The following is a 20939-nucleotide window of genomic DNA, read 5'->3' on the forward strand; positions in this document are numbered from 1 at the left end:
ACACGTGCCTTGCATGGCACACGTCTTAAACTTGGTCGTGCAGTGATTCATTGTCAAATACCCTGGGGTCCTTGACATCTTGCGGCAGGCAAGGAAAATCTCGGCCCATTTCAGAAGATCTTACACGGCCATGGCTCGCTTTGCTGACCTTCAGCGGTGACACAATCTGCCGATCAGACGTCTTATTTGCGATTGCCCAACGCAATGGAACTCAACCTTCTATATGCTTGATAGGCTGCTTCAGCAGAAACGTGCAGTTAATGTCTACCTGTATGAACTCTGCGGCAGAGCAGGTTCTGGGGAGCTGGGTTTTTTTTCACTGTGCCAGTGATGCATGCAGACTTTTGCGGCCATTTCATGAGATCACCAAACTGGTCAGTCGCAGCCATGGCGCCATCAGTGACATGGTACCTTATGCCTTCTTTATGGAGCATGCATTGTGTCGTGTCATTGATCAAGCCATGGAGGAGCAGGAAGATGAGGAAGTCGCAATGCTGGATGAATTCACAGGGGGGGCTACTCTATCTGAGACAAGTCAACAACAAGAGTCTGAAGAGGAGTCAGAGGAGGATGGTGCCGGGGCGGATGAGTAGGAGCAAAAAGAGCATGCTTTAAACCTTTCTGGGATCCCTGTTGTTGTGCGTGGATGGGGAGAGGAGAACGAGGAGGACGACATTATCCTGGACGATGTGCAGGAGCCAGGCCACCACACCGCTTCCAGTTTAGTGCAAATGGGGGCCTTCGTATAAAAAGCATAAAGGTCAAGTACCAGTACTGGGTGGCAACATACTTAGACCCCCGGTACAAACTCAAAATGGTGGAAATGTTACCACCGTCACAAAGGGCTGTCAGAATGGAGAACTTCCAGGCCTTGCTTCGAGAAATGCTGCATTCTGCTTTTGCGTGCGCTGGCAGAGGAGCAATTCCCACTCCCAGAGAAAGAGTTGCGGGTACCAATCCAACAGCGCCTGCAAGAAGAGGGCAGTTTAAAGATGTGTTGGTGACTTCTGATATGAGGTCATTCTTTCAGCCGACCCATCGACAGGTCTCATCCGGATCCAGCATCAGGGAACGCCTAGACCGACAGGTGTCCGACTACATCGGGTTAACAGGTGATGTGGACGCTCTGCGGAGTGATGAACCCCTGGACTATTGGGTTGGCAGGCTTGACCTCTGGCTAGAGCTTGCCCAATTTGCAATGGAACTGTTGGCTTGCCCCTCGTACAGTGTCCTGTACGAAAGGACGTTCACCTCAGCAGGGGGGATCGTGACCGATAAGCGCATTCGCCTAGCTCACGACAGTGTTGACTACCTCACATTTCTAAAAATTAATGAGGCATGGATATCGGAGGAATTCAACACATGTGACCAGTAGACCATGTATATCTCTATAAACGATTTATTTAATCGAGCACACAGACCTTTTTTCTACATTTGGCTCACTTCCTTGTACAAAAAAAGCACACTGTACTATATGCCCGTACCCTCCTGTTTGAAGAGGTTGAGCGGTGTCATATTTTTGGGGCCCAGCCGTGAGTTGCTGGTATCAGTGCTGCTGTCAGTGCTCTATATCACGTTGCTGGTGTCAGTGTACTCTATCACAGTGCTGGTGTCAGTGCTCTAGATCACGGTGCTGGTGTCAGTGCACTCTATCACGGTGCTGGTGTCAGTGCACTCTATCACGGTGCTGGTGTCAGTGCTCTATATCAATGTGCTGGGGTAGCTCTATATCACTGTGCTGGTGTCAGTGCTCTATATCATGGTGCTGGTGTCAGTGCTCTCACGGTGCTGGTGTCAGTGCTCTCACGGTGCTGGTGTCAGTGCTCTCATGGTGCTGGTGTCAGTGCTCTCACGGTGCTGGTGTCAGCGCACTCTATCACGGTGCTGGTGTCAGCGCACTCTATCACGGTGCTGGTGTCAGCGCACTCTATCACGGTGCTGGTGTCAGCGGACTTTATGACGGTGCTGGTGTCAGCGCACTCTATCGCGGTGCTGGTCAGTGCTCTCACGGTGCTGGTGTCAGTGCACTCTATCACGGTGTTGGTGCCAGTGTACTCTATCACAGTGCTGGTGATCATCTCCTGCACCCTCTTCATAGCCTACCCTGACCTCCTCCATGACCTCCATGCGCTCCTGAGTTCTGAATTGTCAAAATTTCACAGATAAAAAAAGAATGCTTGTAGTTGTTGATCCCAGATTCACTTCATACATGTGTTATGTCAGTGGCCATGTAGTGGGACTATGTGTGCACAGCTAGTAAGTATTTTGTGGCTTAAAATATGACCTGTAGGTTTTTAAAGTTCGCCTCCATTGAAGTCAATGGGGCCCGCCGCGAACTTTGCGGTTCTCAAACATTCGGTCGCGTTCGCGAAACGTCCCGTTGGAAGTTCGTCCATCTCTATCCAGTATCTTTATTTTACTGTTAAACATATATATATGCTTGTGCAAACATGGAGGGGTACATACGTGCAAGTATTATAATAATTTATCATTTTTTCATACTTTTTTTCAATATATATTTCCTGTGCACATTACAATATATATCATATATTGGTGCATTTATCTACTTATTTACACTTCCGTACCCAGTGTACTCTGCACTAAAAAATCAAAAATATATATATATACATTATATTTTTTTTTCCTTCCTCTGTTCTTTGACCCGGCATTTTATTTTCAGCCCCAGTGTTTCCCTTCTAAGTGGCTCCTTGTTTGCTATTTTTCCCTGTTATTTTCCCTTTTTAGGGGTTCTCCAGGGTGGCCCCCTTTTGGATTTCCTGTTTTTTGGACTTCCTTTTGGCCTTTACAACATACAGAAGGTCTCTGGTACACCTGCACTGTGCAATGCCACCTGCCCTTTCCCTCTACCTCTCTTCGTGTGCCTTGAACACTGGCAAAATTAACTACTCATACAAGGTCACCTACTGTTTCTTGTTTTTAATTAACAATTATTCTGGGATATTTTTGACACTGCTACAAGTTCTGTGAGTATTATTTGTAATCCTTTTTTGCAATCTATTGTTTTTACCCTTACTATTGTACTTGTTTGGTTATCTCCTGGCTCTAACATCTTGTCCTCCGTTATTCAATAGATTCCATGTTAATGTTGTATCTACACCCCTGAAGAAGGAGATGTTTTATTAAGCTCCGAAACGCGTAGGCTGACTATACCTACATGGATTATATATAAACTTGTGTGGTTCAGATTGTTATCAACAGTGTCTCTATAACTGTACCCAGAGATAATAGGATTTTTATATACAGCTTACCTGTAAAATCCTTTTCTTGAGAGTACATCACGGGACACAGGAGCTTCATTACATAGTGGGTTATATAGGCACCTCTGGTGATTGGACACTGGTTGACCCAATTAAAGAGAATTCCTCCCCTATATAACCCCTCCCATTAGGGAGGCACCTCAGTTTTGTAGCAAAGCAATAAGCAACCACGTAAAACCCAAGAGGGGCGGGAGCCCTGTGTCCCGTGATGTACTCTCAAGAAAAGGATTTTACAGGTAAGCTGTATATAAAAATCCTATTTTCTTGATCATACATCACGGGACACAGGAGCTTCATTACATAGTGGGATGTCCCATAGCAATGCTCAGGTTGAGGGGAGGGAGACACAGATCATAAACATAGACCGCCAGGGACCTGAGGACCTAAACTGCAGCCTGCAGTACACTGCGCCCGAAGGCGATATCCTCTTGCCCTCTGACATCCACCTGATGGAATCTGGTGAATGTGTGGACTGATGACCAAGTCGCAGCCTTACAGATCTGAGCCAGGGAGGCCTGGTGATGCACTGCCCAAGAAGCACTTACAGCCCTAGTAGAGTGCGCTTTCACCTGAAAGGAGGAATCTTCCCCTTTAAGTCATAGGCCTGAGAAATAACCTGTCTGATCCACCTTGAGAGAGTGGACCTTGACGCTGCCTGACCCCTTCTAGGGCCTTCTGGCAGAAATAAATAAACAGTCAGTTTTTCTTATCTGAGCAGTTGCTTGAAGATAAAGACTGATTACTCTAACCACATCTAAAGTGTGTAAGGATTCTTCCTCTGTGGACTGAGGAAAAAAGGATGGTAGGATTACATCCTGATTCAGGTGGAAACCTGAAACTACCTTAGGTAGAAAGGACCTGTTGGGACGCATAACCACTCGGTCCTTATGGATAATTAAATAGGGCTCTTTACAGGAAAGAGCTGCCAATTCCGATACCCTTCTAGCCGTGGATATGGCTACTAGGAAAACCAGCTTCTTTGTCAAGAGAGCTAAAGAAGCCAGATGCAGAGGTTCAAATGGATGGGCTTCTAAGGCCGAGAGAACCAAATTCAGATCCCAAGGGCATACCGGAGGTTTGACTGGCGGTTTTAGCCGCATAGCCCCCTGGATAAAAGCCCGTACTAGGGAATGTGATGCAAGCGGTCTTTGAAAAAAGACCGATAGGGCCGAAATCTGCACCTTGATGGTGCTTATGGCCAAATTCATTTCTAGGCCTGATTGGAGAAAGGCCAAGATTCTGCTAATGACATACCTTCTAGGATGCCATCTCCTGGGTTCACACCAGGAAACATATGTCCTCCAGATCTTGTAATAGATACGCCTGGAGGCCGGCTTTCTGGCATTGACCAGAGTGGAAAGGACTGGCCCCGAAAGACCACGGCCTCTCAAAATGTGGGTCTCAGCAGCCAGACCATCAAATTCAGACTGCGTAAAGCAGGATGGTAAATTGGACCCTGTGAGAGCAGATCTGGCCGGAGAGGGAGGGTCCATGGCCTGCCCACTACCAACTTCATGATTTCTATGAACCATGGTCGCCTGGGCCAAGCTGAGGCCACTAGAAGGACCGACTTCGTCTCCCTCTTGACCCTTCCCAGGAACCTCGATAACAGCGGGTTCGGGGGGAAGGCATAGATCAGATTGTACTGATCCCAGGGAACCGTCAGAGCATCTGACCCCTGAGCAAGTGCATCTCTTGTCCTTGACACAAAGTTGTCCAGTTTCCTGTTGAATCTGGACGCAAACAGATCCACGTCTGGAGTGCCCCACTTGTAACATATGTCTCGAAACACATCGGGGTGCAGAGCCCATTCTCCTGGGCACAACTGCTGGCGGCTGAGATAATCCGCCTGCCAATTCTCCACTCCTGGGATGAAGACTGCAGAGAGGCACGGAACATGCTCTTCTGCCCGGACAAGTATGCGATTCACCTCCTTTTGGGCCACCAGACTTCTGGTACCGCCCTGGTGATTGATGTAAGCCACCGCTGTGGCATTGTCGGACTGAATCCGAACTGGGAAACCTCGCAGTCTGTGAGACCACTCTCTGAGTGCCATGTAAACTGCCCGAATCTCCAAGATATTTATGGGCAGCAGACTTTTGGTCGCAGACCATTTTCCCTGCGAACATGTTCCCTGCAACACGGCTCCCCAGCCTGTCAGGCTGGCATCCGTAGTGACAATCTTCCATGAGAGGGGAAGAAAAGTTTTGCCTTTCAGCAAATTTTGGGTCTGTAACCACCAGACAAGACTTTTGCGTGCACGAGGGGATAAACGCATAGGAAGATCCAGGGATTGGGGCTTCCTGTTCCAAATCGCAAGGATGCATCTTTGCAGGGGCCTTGAGTGGAACTGGGCGAATGGGACGGCCTTGAATGAGGCGACCATCTTTCCCAACAGTCTCATGCACAACCGAATGGAGGAAGATCTTCTGCCCAGAATCAGGCGCACCAGGTCTCCAATGGCCAAGGCCTTTGGCCTTGGAAGGAACACCCTGCCTTGAGCGGTGTCGATAATCAGACCCAGGTAATCCAACCTGGTGGTCGGTTGTAAAGACGACTTTTCTAGGTTTATAATCCAACCTAGGCGGCCCAGATGTTCTAGCGTTTTGGTGACGCTGCGACTTAGGCACGTTGCAGTTCTCTCTACGAGAAGCAAGTCGTCTAGGTAAGCCATGACGGCTATGCCCTGAACTCTTAAGATTGCTAAGAGAGGGTCTAGAATCTTCGTGAAGACTCGGGGGGCCGTGGCTAGGCCGAACGGCAGGGCCACAAATTGAAAATGGCGCTGCTCTACCGCGAACCTCAGAAATCTCTGGTGTGCGGGAAATATTGGCACATGGAGATATGCATCTTTGATATCTATTGATGCCATGAATTCTCCCCCTTGCAGGGAGGAGACCACAGTGCGTATTGACTGCATCCGGAAGGTCTGGATGTGTAGAAACCGGTTTAAGTCTCTCAGATCCAAGACAGGTCTGACACTTCCGTTTTGGAGCGGTGAAGAGATTCGAATAAAAACCTGAACCCTGATCTTTCGGGCTCACTTCTACTATCACACCCTGGGATAGTAATTGATCTAAGGCCAGAAATAGCGATGTCTGCTTTATCGGATCCCTGGGGATCCTTGACCTTAGAAAACGAGAAGGTGGAATCTCCTGAAACTCTAGCCTGTAGCCCAGAGATACTGAAGAGATCACCCATTTGTCCTGAATCTCCTCCCGCCAGGCGCCTGCAAACTGCAGGAGCCTTCCCCCCACTCGGCCGAGCGGGGGCGCCCCTTCACAAGGAGGTCTTGGAGGTCTGCTTGGCAGGCTTCCGCCCCCAAGTCTTTCTCTGTCCCTGGGCTCGGCCCTGAGGCTTTCTAGCCAAGGAGGGCTGGGAAGGCTGTCGCCACTGTTTAGAGCTTGATGCTTCGGGAGAAAGAGTACGCCTGAATGAAGGACGTTTACTCTTCTTGCATGACATCTCAGCAGCCCAATTTTTTAGCCATAGAGCCCTACGCATGTGTACCAACATGAGGGATAAACGTGATGCTTGTTGGACAGAATCCAAAATCGCACCAATTATGAAACATAAGATGTGAGGCATCTCTGCATATTTCTCTACTTCCTCATTGGGAAGGAGTTCAAACATCTGTTTAACCTGTCCCTTAAGGAACTGACACAACCCCACGGCTGCGACTGTAGGTTGCACCACAGCGCCGGCCATGGAAAAGGAGGCTTTTAACAAGGTTTCCAGCCCTTTGTCAGCTGGATCCTTAAATACCTGCGCATTGTCCAAGGACAAGTTAGGTTTTTATTCACACAAGAGATAGCCGCATCGACAGATGGGGCCCCCCATTTCTTGGTGAAACTTTCCTCCACGGGATAATACATGGAAAACCTCTTGGGAGGAGTAAACAGTTTATCGGGATGTCCCCAGTCCTCATACATCAAGTCACCCATTAAAGGATGAATTGGGAAGGAACAAGCAGTCTGTGGGGCTTTCCTGACTCCCAGGGAAGAGACAGAGGATGTAGCGACTTCAGCAGCCGGCATTCTGAACATGGTATGCACCAATTCAGTGTAATACTGCACCTGCTTTCTGAGTGCCTGGGAGGAGGGGACTGACTCCTCTTCCTCTGACTGATCCGACTGCTCATGATCCCTATCCAAAGATAGGGATCTCTCCTCATTTTCAGAACAACTGTCCGAGAGAGGGATTTCAGCAGAGGGAGGGGCTCTACCCCTTTTCTTGCTATCTTTTAGGGAGGCAGAAATAAAATTCATTATCCTCCCTTCAAAACTCTCCAATGTAGCCCTAAGGGAGTCCTCAGTGACATAGACCGGGGCTGCGACATTAGGAGAGGCTGCAAAGCCTGAAAGGGGCACTGACTTGTCTTGAGATGCAGGCTCCACTTTTGCAGCGGGGGATGGTAATTGCTTTTATTACCTGCCCCTGAAACCCTCTTACGAGGAGACATAGTCCTAAGCTACAAAGCAGAGGTACTAGTACAAATGCAATCAGTTTGTTTGTGCTTAAAGTCTCACAATAAATCAATATATGCTTAACTGCACAACCTGATGCCGAGTAGGTGTCTTAAGGTTTTGCCTGGATCCAATTCCCACGGAAGCTTACAGCCCACAGGTCCTGTGTGTCCAGTTACAGTCCCCTGACGCTCTGGGCTTTTTAAAACGGCCGTTTGGCGCCTGCACCATAGCATTGAGCACACTAAACGTGCACAGCTGGCAACCACACCCCCCCCCTCCTCCATTAAGCCGGGAGCGCGCACGAGGACCGCGGGATCCGGGGGGGGGGAAGGAGAACCCAAAGGGAGCAACGTGGAACCCCTGGACCTGCATGGGACCCCTTTTTTACCTTAACTTGTGGCAGGAACTGTAAGGGAGACGTGAGTAGCTGGAGAACCAGGCATTCACTGAGTGTGTTTGTTTGAAAGGCATGTAAGTGTGCATCAGGCTGCTCTTACTCCATCTAGTGGTGGAAACCAGGTAAGACATACAACTACTCACAATGAAGAAATCCATTCATATATTAAAATATATAGGATGACTTCCCTTACCTGTCCCCGCCGCAGGAATTGCTGATCTCAGACCAATTCCAGCCTTCACCCATCACGGTGGGTATTGTTAGCCAACCTTCAGGCGTATCTGGGGTTCTTACGAAAAGATCCTCCTACCTGGGCCATGTAAAAAGCTCTGCCAGAAACTTTCGGGCGCCCTGAGTCAACAGTACCCCAAGTCTGGTTGTCCCAGAGCCCAGTCTTCCAATGGAGAGGACTTACAGGCAGAACCTCGTTTCTTCGGCAGACGAGGCCCGGGTACCATACCATCTTGGGAGTCAAATATCGGCCCGAGGTATGGATCCGGTTTGATGTAGCCCTTCGGCCCTCGCTGGGACCCGCATAGAGCTAAGTTTTACGTGACCGTCCACCAGACACTGGCGAAAAAACTGAGGTGCCTCCCTAATGGGAGGGGTTATATAGGGGAGGAATTCTCTTTAATTGGGTCAACCAGTGTCCAATCACCAGAGGTGCCTATATAACCCACTATGTAATGAAGCTCCTGTGTCCCGTGATGTATGATCAAGAAATACCATTTATGTATATTGTATATTACTTTCTTGTCTGTTTTATGTAATAACATATTTTGATTGTTTTCCAATCAAGTTGTATGTGCCTTTAAAATCCACCTCCAGGGGATTTCTCTTTTTATAAACCATTTTTCCCAGATGTGGCACAACCAATCCACACAGCCCTGCCGTACCACACTTTTGTTTATTAGGTGTCATAATCAAATAAACAGAAAAGGCACCGCTGGAGAAACTGGTCAAGGAGTCCATATCAAAGGGAGAACAGTCTGGTCCAGAAGTCTAAGAGATCAGGAAGAGCAGATGACATCTATGTCCCCAGGCTGTGGTCCTACAAGAGGCTGCATCTTCTGTCAGACCAGACTGAACCCAGGCCATCACTCTCTGGTCTTCCTTAGACATTTCCCTCCAGGCTTCCTTCCAGGCTGTGGCTCTGCTCTTGTAGTTGTGGAAGGAGGTGGAGGAGGAGGAGAGTGATGGTTGACCTCTTGTCACAGCCCCCTCCCGGCTGCCACTTGTCGCAGCCCCCTCCCGGCTGCCACTTGCCGCAGCCCCCTCCCGGCTGCCACTTGCCGCAGCCCCCTCCCGGCTGCCACTTGCCGCAGCCCCCTCCCAGCTGCCACTTGCCACAGCCCCCTGCCAGTTGACACTGCCCTCTCCTGGCTGCCACTTACCACAGCCTCCTCCCAGCTGAGGTCTTCCTGTGTATGAAAATGGTACATAGTTTTAGTTTTTTGTTCATCAATCACACAATTTTCAGCTCATGACTGTTGCAAATTGAATGTTAATAAATAGAACAGACTATCATTCTGAGCCCAGCATTTTTCATACTTGTCCCAATCATTTTTGGTCCCTACTGTCTATTGATATGTAAAACACTTTGTTAAATCAGAACTTACTGATCAATAATAACATCATTAAATGTACGACAATACATATGTTGAACAATGCTATACCTGACTCAAGCTGGGTCCTCCACATGTTACTGCCTGGAAGGCCCAGGTTGGACATTGAAAGCCTCAGCTGGGGGTGAAGGAAGCCTTGAAAGAAGACTGGAGAGTGCTGGACTGGGATCCCTCTGGTCTGCCAGAAAATGCAGCCTCTCATAGTACAACATCCTGGGGACATAAATGTCATCTGGATCTCCTGATCTCCTGGACCTTCCTGTGCACCCTCACATATGTACTCCTCAGGTCACCAATTTTGGCCTTCACATAGCTGATGTCTGCCGTGGGGACCATCATCTTCACCAAAGCAAGCAGTTTCTCCAGCGCTGCCTTCCTCTTTCTTAGGTCCTTAAAAAAAGGGGTGGTTCATCTGCCACAGGCAGGGTAGCTCCCTGAGCATATCAATGAATATGCCAAAAAAATGTGGTTCCTTGAAGGGATCCATATTCTCTGCAAGACACAACACAAGACAAACCCTAATGTCAAGCTAAACTTTTCTAATCTTATCCCAATACAGGCCTCAATCTAGAAGCGGTATAGGCCAGTGATGTACCAAGTTAAAATTTTACCTTCGTTCGAAAGATCAGTGCTTCCACTACTCCTTGCTCCGTACACACGCGGGGACTGTTCGCCCAACTTTGTTCGTCAAACAGTTTGAGCGGACAGTCCGCTCAAAATTAGCATGGACGGACTTGGCCACACACGACGAACGAACAGTCCGCTGAAACTTGCGCGATGACGTGAACGGCACGTACGACGGGACTAGAAATACGACGTCCTATACACTGCAATGCAACCTTCGCCATGTAAATCCTTTCTGAGCATGCGCGGAACTTAGTTTGACGAACAAGCGTACACACGGGCGGACTGTCCGCTCAAACCAAGTTTCAGCGGACAGTTTTACGGAATTTCCGAAAAACTTTGTTCGTCAGACTGTCCGCTGAAACTGTCCGCTGAAGCCCACACACGAGCGGACTGTCCGCCGAAACACTGTTCAGCGGACAAAGTTGGGCGAACAGTCCCCGCGTGTGTATGCGGCCTTACGTACAACACACGAGTGTTAGGTTTTATATACAGTGCGCATGCGTGAAACTCCTCTCACCCCTGACATTCTTTCTAGTCTATTCCCCGTACCTTCTCTTTCGGCACAGTGGGGAGAGCACATAGCGGAGACACAGCCGATGCGCACTAAGCATACCAGTAATGACAGTAACGAGAGGACGAAGTAAAAACCTGTACAATTAACCCCCAGAACTCTGTTACAGTTCTGGAAAATTAAATTTACACATGCATAGTGCACACTTAGTCTAGTGTCGGTGCTACATACCGATTTTAGGGGGTGTTTAGGGGAAAACACTACTATGGAGCTGACAAAATACATTGCTAAGTGACTATGCTATAGGTGTATATGGGCCCAGAAGAGCATGCTGGGGAGGTTAGTGAAGGCAAATATGCATGTAGGACAAAAAAGGAACTTGAAAAGCTTCCAGCATGCATGAGGACAAAGGGGCACAACATTGCAATCATGGTAATTAGGGAACAATGAAAGAAATACAAAACATTAGCAAACATTAAATACATAGAATGTGATGTTAAAGGAGAAAACTTACCTTCATATAGTCCTTCTGCAGGACCTGAATAACGGCAGAACAGGTCTCTGGAAAAATGATACCCAGAGCCTGGGGGGAGATGCCTGTCAAGAACTTGAGGTCCTGAAGACTTATCCCAGTCGTCAAGTACTGCAACGTGGCAACGTGGCCTCTGCTCCAGAGTGATGGCTTGCCTCATGCCGGTATCCTGCCTGCTGATATAAGGGGTCAGCAAAGCCAACAGACAGTGAAAAACGGGGTCCGTCATCCTGAGATAATTCCTGAAATCATCAGGATTATTCTCCCGGATCTCATGAAGAAAAAGCATGTGCAAGAATTGGTCACGCTGGAGCAACCAATTCTTGTTCCATGAACTCCTCCTCGCCCTGTTCATGGACTGGGCTTGTGTCAAAGCTAAAAGCCCAACACCAAGCCCCTGCACAGCACAAACTCTACGACGAGTACGTGCACGAAACATGGCTTCAAAGCGGTCGGCTGTTCAGACCAGACAACAGAAAGCACCGATAAACAGCAAGGCCTGAAAAAACGAACTGAAAACCAGAAACGAGCAGACAATAAGCACTGAAAATCAAAGCATACTATACCAAGATATAGTCTGCAATGACCAACAAATGCAAACTGACTACACGCACTTATAAGCAGATACGCACCGACAAGCACAAACTGAAGAGCAGTAATGATCTGAAGCACAAGTCTGAAAAGCATGAATCGTCTGTCACCAAACTTCTACTAACACCCCATAAACATGAGATCAGCAGAAGGAGCCCAAAGGGTGCCGGACATGGTGCTAAACTTCCCTTTTCTAGTCTCGTAGTACGTGGTTTACGTCACTGCATTCTTGCCGACAACTTTGTCCGACCGCGTGTAGCAACACAAGTTTTGGACAAGATCCAATGGATTTTGTGGTCGGAATGTCCAACCGTGTGTACAAGTCATTAGAGGGCAAAGGTTAAGTGCCCTTTTAGGAGCAGCTAGAGGAGCGAGAGTCTTTTTACATGATTTTAACAAGGTGCATGTCACATAAGAGAAACAAATGACTGCGCTCCTAATCTAAAAGATTAAAAAAACAAAAACCCAGTTACAGCTGCAGCTACCAGGATGTGATACACATCCAAAATACAATGCTGCGCTACCTACCCCCACTGAGGCTATTACTGAGGCTATTACTGTTTGTGCAAGGAAATGAAAATGAATCAGATAATTCCAATAGATTAAGTGAAATCAGCTAGAACAATTCATATACAATCAAAATTGTGATAAATGCTCAAAAATGAAATATGATTAAATTAATATAGTGATTAATAACAGTTGATTATATTCAAAAAGTGAATAAATAATTATAAATGAATAAATAAATTCATTAATTATTGACTATAAGTAAACTGCATGTCACATGTTGGCAGCATAACACACTAACATGACCTGTGTGCAAATATCATTAAAAAATACATAAAGGTAAAGCGGCGTAAACAAGAAAATTGTCAAGTTTAGAGGTGCGCCCGTTCAACCCACGCAATTTCATTTGTGAGGTTTGACTTTTACTAACATTTTGGCCACGCAGTGAACAAACACATTTGAATGTGCACAAGAGCCGCTTGCGCATGCACATTGATCTCACGCAGTTCTAAACATACTTGCAGGCACAGCAGGCTTTCTCTGAAATTAATTTCTCATTCTATTTTGGGCAGTTGTTACTAAACTTCCTCACATCACCCCATAATATTTGCACCTCCATCGTCTGTTAATATTGAAGATGCCGTGTGCCATGTCCATAGTGGTGCACAGATTGCATTATGCTGTGTGCCAAGATCACTATAGTAAATGGGGATTAGCGCTCTGTTCCCGGTGCAACATTTTGTAAATAGGAGAATATGCATTGCGTCTCGTCATCCGCCTCTACTGATGGTGCACGGCTTTCGTAAATCAGCCCCTTTCTTCTTATGTCACTCTTCGTTGCCAGATTCTTTTGTATTTCTTTTGCTGGACTTGTAAAAATATCTAATAAATATCTAATATAAAAATAAATCCTCTTTATACCGGTGTTGTGTGAGGACCATTATAACACATTGTCTGCTGGATTAAATGTGTCCTTGTAACTCATTGCTCTGAATGTAAACTTTCCTTTCACAGCCGACTCTCAGAGTCTTTAGTTTTATAACATTTGTAGCCTGTGCTTCATCAGAAGATTATTCTTCATATCTCCTTCAGAATTCATATCAATAATTATCATTTAATATCAGGAAAACCGGACATATCCGTATACTGTACAGTATAGTCTGGTCTGAAGGACACACACAGATCCCACCCATTAAAGTGTCCTGTACACCTTTCCTGACAAAGTGGCCACTAAAGAGCCACACAATGTGTTGTTTGTGTTTTAACCTGTTTTTATGATGAATAAATTCCGACCTTCCTGAAGAATCCTCTTGGAAGCATCTTATTAGTGAATGGAGGTCTCTGCTGACCACACGGCTTCCATTTTGGGGTCTCCTTTTTATCACCTGACCTCTCTATAGACATCTTACTGGCTGATACTTTGGTGCTGATTAGTACCAGTCTTGGCTATGAATGGAATAGATTTGTGGAGGTGACACCTAAAAGTTCAAGCCTGTATACATTGTGGCCCTAAACAGGGTAATATTCCTTTGTGACCCCCGATATACCAATCATATGAATGCCGGGATGAAGGTTCTTTTTTTTTTTTTTTTCTCTTGCCTCGACCCCCCTCCTACCTGCCTGTGGACCACCTTTACCTGTTTTTCCTGTATGTGCTTTAGTTTATATCTAATTTGTACCTTATTGTATCTTATCTGTACCCATTTTAGGGTCTCCTCAACCCCTCTGAGATGAGCCATTTCTTCCTAAAATCTGACCAACACTTCCATTTCTCTGTGATTGGTGTAATGTTCCTCTCTTCCAAGCTACCTCTCAAACACTCCATCTTATAGGTCTTTTCTACCGTATCCACCCATTCCCACATTGACGGGGCCTCCTTCTCTTGCCATTTTTTCGGTATTAATTTTTTACCTGCATTCAGCAGATGGGGGAACCACCGACTCCTTATATTGTCTGAGCCCAGTTCTTGTCCCATGGAATAGCACTACCCAGGGATCGGCATTCACCTCTTTGTTTGTAATCTCTTTAATGAGGGCAAGAATTTGGTTCCAATATGTTTTTATTTTTGGACAACTCCACCACAGATGTGTCATCGTGCCCAACTCTCTGCATCCCTGCCAACATTCCCTGGCACTATCCCGCTGAAATTTGCTTTTCTTCTCTGGGGTGTAGTACCATCTCGTCAAACATTTAAAGCTCATTTCCGCCGTTTTAGCGTCTACCGCCGAGCTGTGTACTAATTTAAGTATTTTTCTTAATATTGTGTTATCTAATTGTGTTCCCAATTCCCTCTCTCATTTTTTGATGTACGCAGGTACCCCCAGCTCTACTCCCTCCAACAGCGTTCCATACCATCTCGAAACAGTTTTCTTTGACGTCTTTAATATACATAGCTGTTCCAAAGGAGTTAAGTCATCCGCTGTTCTTATCCGTGGGGGGAGTTTTTTAATAAAACTCGAAAGCTGTGCGTACCTCCACTCATCAATTATCATCATCTCTTTTTTTTGTGCCAACTCGTGATATGGTGCTAACCCCTCCCTTTTCATTATATCTTTTAATTGTACCTCCTTCTTAACCCAATTCCCTCCTATCTCCTGACACCCTGGTAAAAAGAAATTATTGTTCTTTAATGCTATAAGTGGTGAATTGTATTTCCCATTAAATTGCCTATATATCTTGTCCCATATCCGCAAAGTATTTCGTGTAATATTATTCCCTTCCAAAAATAGACTTCTCTCGTGTGGGGGACTCCAAATTTGCTTCTCCAATTGTGCTCTACATAATTCGTGTTCCAATCTAACCCATCTTTTCTCTGTGTTATCCCTTATGCTCCATTCACTCACTCTAGACACTACCACTGCTTCATAATAAGTCTGCGCGTCTGGCATTGCTACTCCACCCCTATTCTTTGGTATTCGAAGTGTCGCGAAGGCCACCCTCGCTTTTTTGTTTTTCCACACAAATTTCATTAGGATGGTTTTTAATTTTGACAAGTAAACATTGGACAAAGGTATTGGGAGCATCTGAAACCTATATAAGATCTTAGGGAATATTATCATCTTTAATGAGTTTATTCTCCCCAGCCACGATAGTGGTCTATAGCTACACCTTTTACATTCTGCCTGTATCTCATCTAATAACGGGATGTAATTGCAGCGGTACATTTTTCTCTCTGTTTTTGCCAGCTTTATCCCTAAATATTTAAGTTCACTCCTCCACGGGAATTTCCAATTCTGTTGCATACTTTGTGCCTCTCGCTTGTTAATATTAATGTTCATTATCTCCGATTTTGACCTATTTATTTTAAAATTTGAAACCCCACCCATACTGGTCTAATAAATTTAGTAATTCTGGCATAGATGTCTTTGGGTTGTTTAAGTACAATAATATATCGTCCGCAAAAGCGGAGTATTTGTATTCAACTTTTTCCACTTTTACCTCTTCTATTTCTGGTTTTCCCCTTATTGCTGCTAGGAGTGGTTCTAGGGAGAGCACAAACAGCAGGGGTGACAGCAGGCAACCCTGCCTTGTACTCCTCTCCATCTCGAAGGACTCTGACTCACACCCGTTAACTTTTATACATGTCTTTGGATGGTCGTACAACACCTTCACCCTCTGTATCATCGTTGGTCCTAGCCCCATCTTCTCCAGTGTCTTAAACATGAACCCCCAGTCTACTCTGTCGAAGGCTTTCTGCGCGTCCAGCGACAGAAGCAGACTGGGGGTTCCACCCTGTCGCATCTTCTGAAGCAGGAGAAGTGTCTTTATTCCGTTGTCCTTTCCCTCCCGTCCACCTATAAATCCTGTCTGATCTGGGTGGACCAGTGTTGTCATTAGATCCTTCATTCGCTCTGCTAGTACTTTAGCGTAAAGTTTTGTATCTGCGTTTAACAGCGATATCGGCCTATAGCTGGTACACTGTATAGGATCTTTGCCTTCTTTCTGGATTCATGTAATTGTTGCCATTAGATCTTCCTTACTCATTGTATACTCTTCTCCTAGACCATTCATATACCGACAAAGTTGGGGGACAAGGGCCTCTCTAAATGTTTTGTAGTAAAATGTTGTGAAACCGTCTGGTCCTGGGGATTTTCCTGTGGCTGATTTTAATAGTGCTCTAACTATTTCTTCTTCCGAAACTGGCCTTTCGAGCATCTCCCTTTCGGTAGGGCTAATTTTAGTCAGTATAGTTTTTCCCAAAAATTCCCTGATCTTCTCTTTTTCTCTGTTTTTTACACCTATATTGCTATCTGTGAATATCCCCTCGAAGTATAATCTGAAGGTTTCCGCTATATCCTTGGTAGTATACAACGTTTTACCATTTTTATTCTGAATTTTCCCAATACAATTTTTCCCTTTTTTCTTTTTTAACATTCTAGCTAGAAACTTACTTGATTTATCTCCCCATATATACCGTTCCTTGTCCAACCCTTTAAACACCATCCTGGCTTCATGGTCTAGAAGGTCCTTCAACTCCACCCTTGCAGTTAATAGTTTTTTAAGTACCAGATCTTTTTGTTTTAAACTTTTTTTATGATCTTGTTCCAAACAGTGTATCTCTCTCATTAATTTATTGATTTTTTCAGCTCTCATTTTTTTCTTTTTAGATCCCATAGATATCAATATTCCCCTAATGTAGGCTTTGTGCGCATCCCACAACGTGTGGCCTTTAATATCCACTGTATCATTATATGTAAAATATTGTTCAATCTCACTCGCGATTTTTATCCTATCCTCCTCCCCGAGCAGCAACTCTTCATTCAACCGCCATATAGAGGGATTCCTCCCTATCCTTGAAATATTCAAGCATAGTTTTACCGGAGCATGGTCCGAGAGGGTCATAACTTCTATCCCCGTGTCCGTCACATATTCCAACAGCCCATGGTCTATGAATATGTAGTCAATACGTGATTACGTCCCATGGACTGTTGAATAAAAAGAATAGTCGCGTACCAGAGGGTTCTTTACTCTCCATATATCTACTAGTTGATTATTGTACAGCTTTTGTAGTATATTTTTTTGTGCAGAGCTACTCGCCTTCTTTGCCTCCGATGAACTATCTACTTCCGGATTGAGGCCGAAGTTCATATCTCCCATCATAATTACATATCCTGTTTTGAAATTCATGAGTTTATTTAATGTCTTATTCAAAAAGCTGATACTATTGGGAGCATATATATTTACTAAAGTACATTCCAGTTCCTCTAGTGTACCCTTTAGAAACAGATATCTTCCCTCTGTATCGCACATTTTTTCACTTAGCTGAAATCTTGTTCTTTTGGAGAACCCTATCGCTACCCCTCTACTTCTAGCCGATATGGTATCGCTATAATACCAGACCGGGTAGTTATTGGAGTATAATCTTATGTTTGACGCGAGGGAGATATGAGTCTCCTGAAGAGATATGACGTCGGCCTCATACCGTTTCAGCTCTGCTAAAATCTTATGTCTTTTTGTTGGGGTGTTCATGCCCTTAACGTTATAGGACATAAATTTCATGCCGTCTATTTTGTTGTTACCCATCTATTTGTCCTAAAATTCTCCTGCCCTACATGGGTACTTTTATCCTGTTTACTTGGGTGGTCCACTTCATCCCCTCTTTCCACTTTACTTCCCTTCCCCAACCTTACACCTTCCCTCCCCCCCCGTCCTCACCTCCCACCCCCCCCACCCTTACTTCCCACACCAAACCCCCGCCGCCCCCTCCCCCCTCCCCCCAACCCCTGTGGCCTATTTTCGGCCCTTGTTAGGTTAATGGTCCTGCATACCCCTACCATCTCCTAATCTATTTGTTATGAGGGTCTGGGGCTCTTTCGCCTGCGCCTCTCCCGCCTCTTCCCATGAGACGGGAGGTATTTTATTCCACATCCCTGTTTTAATTTATATCTTTCCTTATTCCTTCCCCTTCACCCCCCTTCCTTTCCCCGGACCCTCTCCCCCCCCACTACATTGAATCTATTATTTCTTCTTGCCAACCCGGAAGTGCAGGCGGGCGTATTCCCAATTTCTCGCAGAAATCTTCCAGATCTTCCGGGAAGCTCAGCTTCGCCGATTTACCATCTTTGTTCCCTATTAAGCAAGCAGGAAAACCCCATCTATATTTAATGTTCTGAGCTTGCAATTCGACTAACAGGGGTTTCAGAAGTTTTTTCCTTAGAAGCGTCTCGGGTGCAATGTCCGGGAATATCTGTATTTCTCTACCTTCATATACTAGTGGGGTTTTTCCTCTTAACTTTTTCCATATTGCTTCTTTTTCATCAAAAAATTTAAACCGCACTATTATATCTCTCGGTCTGTCCATATCTCCGAATCTTGCTTTACCGATTTTATGAATTCTATCGATCCTTAGGGGGGCTCCTGTCTCATTTACCCAACAAGGGGAGAGAATGCTATTTAGTATTGATCTTAAATCTTCACCTTTTGTTTCCGGGATCGAGCGAAACTTCAAGTTTTGCCTTCTGCTTCTGTTCTCCTGGTCTTCCAATTTATAAAGCGTGTTCCTTTGTGTTTGTTGCAATATTTTTAGTTTATCTTTGACTTTGTTTAGCTCTATGGCTTGGAGGTCTATACGATTTTCTGTAGCTTCTACTCTCTCTAATAGTCCTCCCAGGTCTTCTCGAAGTCCCCTAATGTCTGTTTTAATTGCATTCTCTAGTTTTAAGAGCATCTCCGCCATTTCTCCTTTTGAGGGGGGGAGATCTTCTGTCCTTAGTTCTTCCATTTTGCTTCTCTCCCAGTCACTATCTATTATTGTGTCCTCTCTGGCTTGCTGAGCTCCTCCACCCTTGTGTTTGCCTGATCCCTTCTTGTAATCTTGGATGGATGGTTGTCTTTTATCAGATCCCGATTCTTTGGGGCTTGCTCCTTGTGTCATATACTGTTGAATCGTCGTATCAAGGCCCTTATCTTTTAAATTTCGTGAGGCTCCACTTTTCGACATCTTATTCGCTGATTTACTCATGTTTCAATCTCTTTCAAACTTATATGGAACCTAGCACCCCAATGACTCTTTCCCTTTAATCCTGGATCATCGGCTAAATCGCTTCCTCCTGCGATTCACCTTCTATGCGGCTGTTAATCCTGTTTATCTCTTTGCTCCCCAATTTTACTTAGGGGTTAGCAGCCATACCTCCTACTATATGTCTATGTTCTACTGGCAATCCACCCGGGGGTCCCTCAAAGCTGACTTCCTCTCTCCGCAAGTTTGATATTGCCCCCAAAGGCAACCTTTGGGTGCGCCGACCCCCCCTAGGCAGAAAGCCTGTATATCTTGGGAACCTGAAGAATCGCCCTGACATGTTATCATGAATCTTTAGCACCGTGCTATCTTTATGTACCGGGCATAGTACGGAGAGAAATAATAGAAAGGCTATAGGTATTGGCCCCTATGCCTTATTCAGAAGTACGCCTCAAAAATACCCATATCCATCCGGGGGGGGGGTACATACAACCACTTAGGAACTCTTCTCTGATCTCCGCGAAAAAAAAACAGACAGATCCCTTTAAAAAAGAAAAAAGATATGCTGAGTCCTGGGGAAATTACGTATAGATCTGAAAATGAATCCCTAGAATCGGATCGTGCGACTTTTCCACCGTGCTGTTTTATATGTGTAATGTCATGTGCTATTGGGGTAGTCTGTCATATATTATTCAGTTTATCTTTGCGGAGACAATATATATCTATCCAGCGGATCTATCCATGTCTTAGGAAGGTACCTTCAAAATTCCTACCTCAGATATATCAAGCAATGTGTTTAGATATAAGGATATGTGGTAACAATACAGTCCTATTACGGTTTATTCATCCTTGCTATAACTTCTCCTCTAGGATACTTTAGATCAGATCTGCTTATCTGATCAGCTCCGTGAATGACAGGGAAAGAAAGAGAGCTGGAAAAAATAATTTTTATGTCTCATTCCGTTGTATCCGTGCTCTAATGTGTGTGGACTGAATCTGTAATCAATGTCGCTCACCGGTGAGACCGCTTCACTCAGCAGGTACATATATCAACAGGATAAAAGCAAAACATCAAAGGCTTCCTCCACTTGTCTATGCGAGACTCTCCTTGCCGGCATGTGTTTGTCCCCACATTTTAGTATCGTGCGACTTTTCCAGCGTACTATTTCATATGTGCAGATGTCGTGTGCAATTGAGGTAGTCTGTGATATATTATTCAGTTTATCTTGTGGAGACCGTGTGTGTCTACCCAGCGGATCTACCACTATCTTAGGGGGGTACTTTCCGAGTTCCCTCGTCAGATATATCGAGCAATGCGTTCGGACATAGGCATATGTGGCAATACTACAGTCCTATTATGGTCTATTCATCCATGCTATAGCTTCCCTCTAAGACACTTTAAATTCAAATCTGCTCGCAGGAGCACACAGCCACAGAATACACG

The 20939-nt window shown here is 45.4% G+C and overlaps 2 protein-coding genes across 14 annotated transcripts in view; one reads left to right on the top strand and one right to left on the bottom strand.

Moving 5' to 3' along the window:
* Nucleotides 1-20939, bottom strand: part of LOC143986539 (NACHT, LRR and PYD domains-containing protein 3-like) — a 535368-nt gene that overhangs the window by 120183 nt on the left and 394246 nt on the right. The window lies entirely within an intron of this gene.
* The window catches only part of LOC143986537 (NACHT, LRR and PYD domains-containing protein 3-like), a 177532-nt gene that overhangs the window by 97071 nt on the left and 59522 nt on the right, over nt 1-20939 (top strand). The gene's annotated exons all lie outside the window — the stretch shown is intronic.

This window comes from Lithobates pipiens, unplaced genomic scaffold, assembly GCF_037356315.1.
Source record: "Lithobates pipiens isolate NorthernLeopardFrog02 unplaced genomic scaffold, aLitPip1_a1.2 Scaffold_167, whole genome shotgun sequence".
Lineage (NCBI taxonomy): Eukaryota > Metazoa > Chordata > Amphibia > Anura > Ranidae > Lithobates > Lithobates pipiens.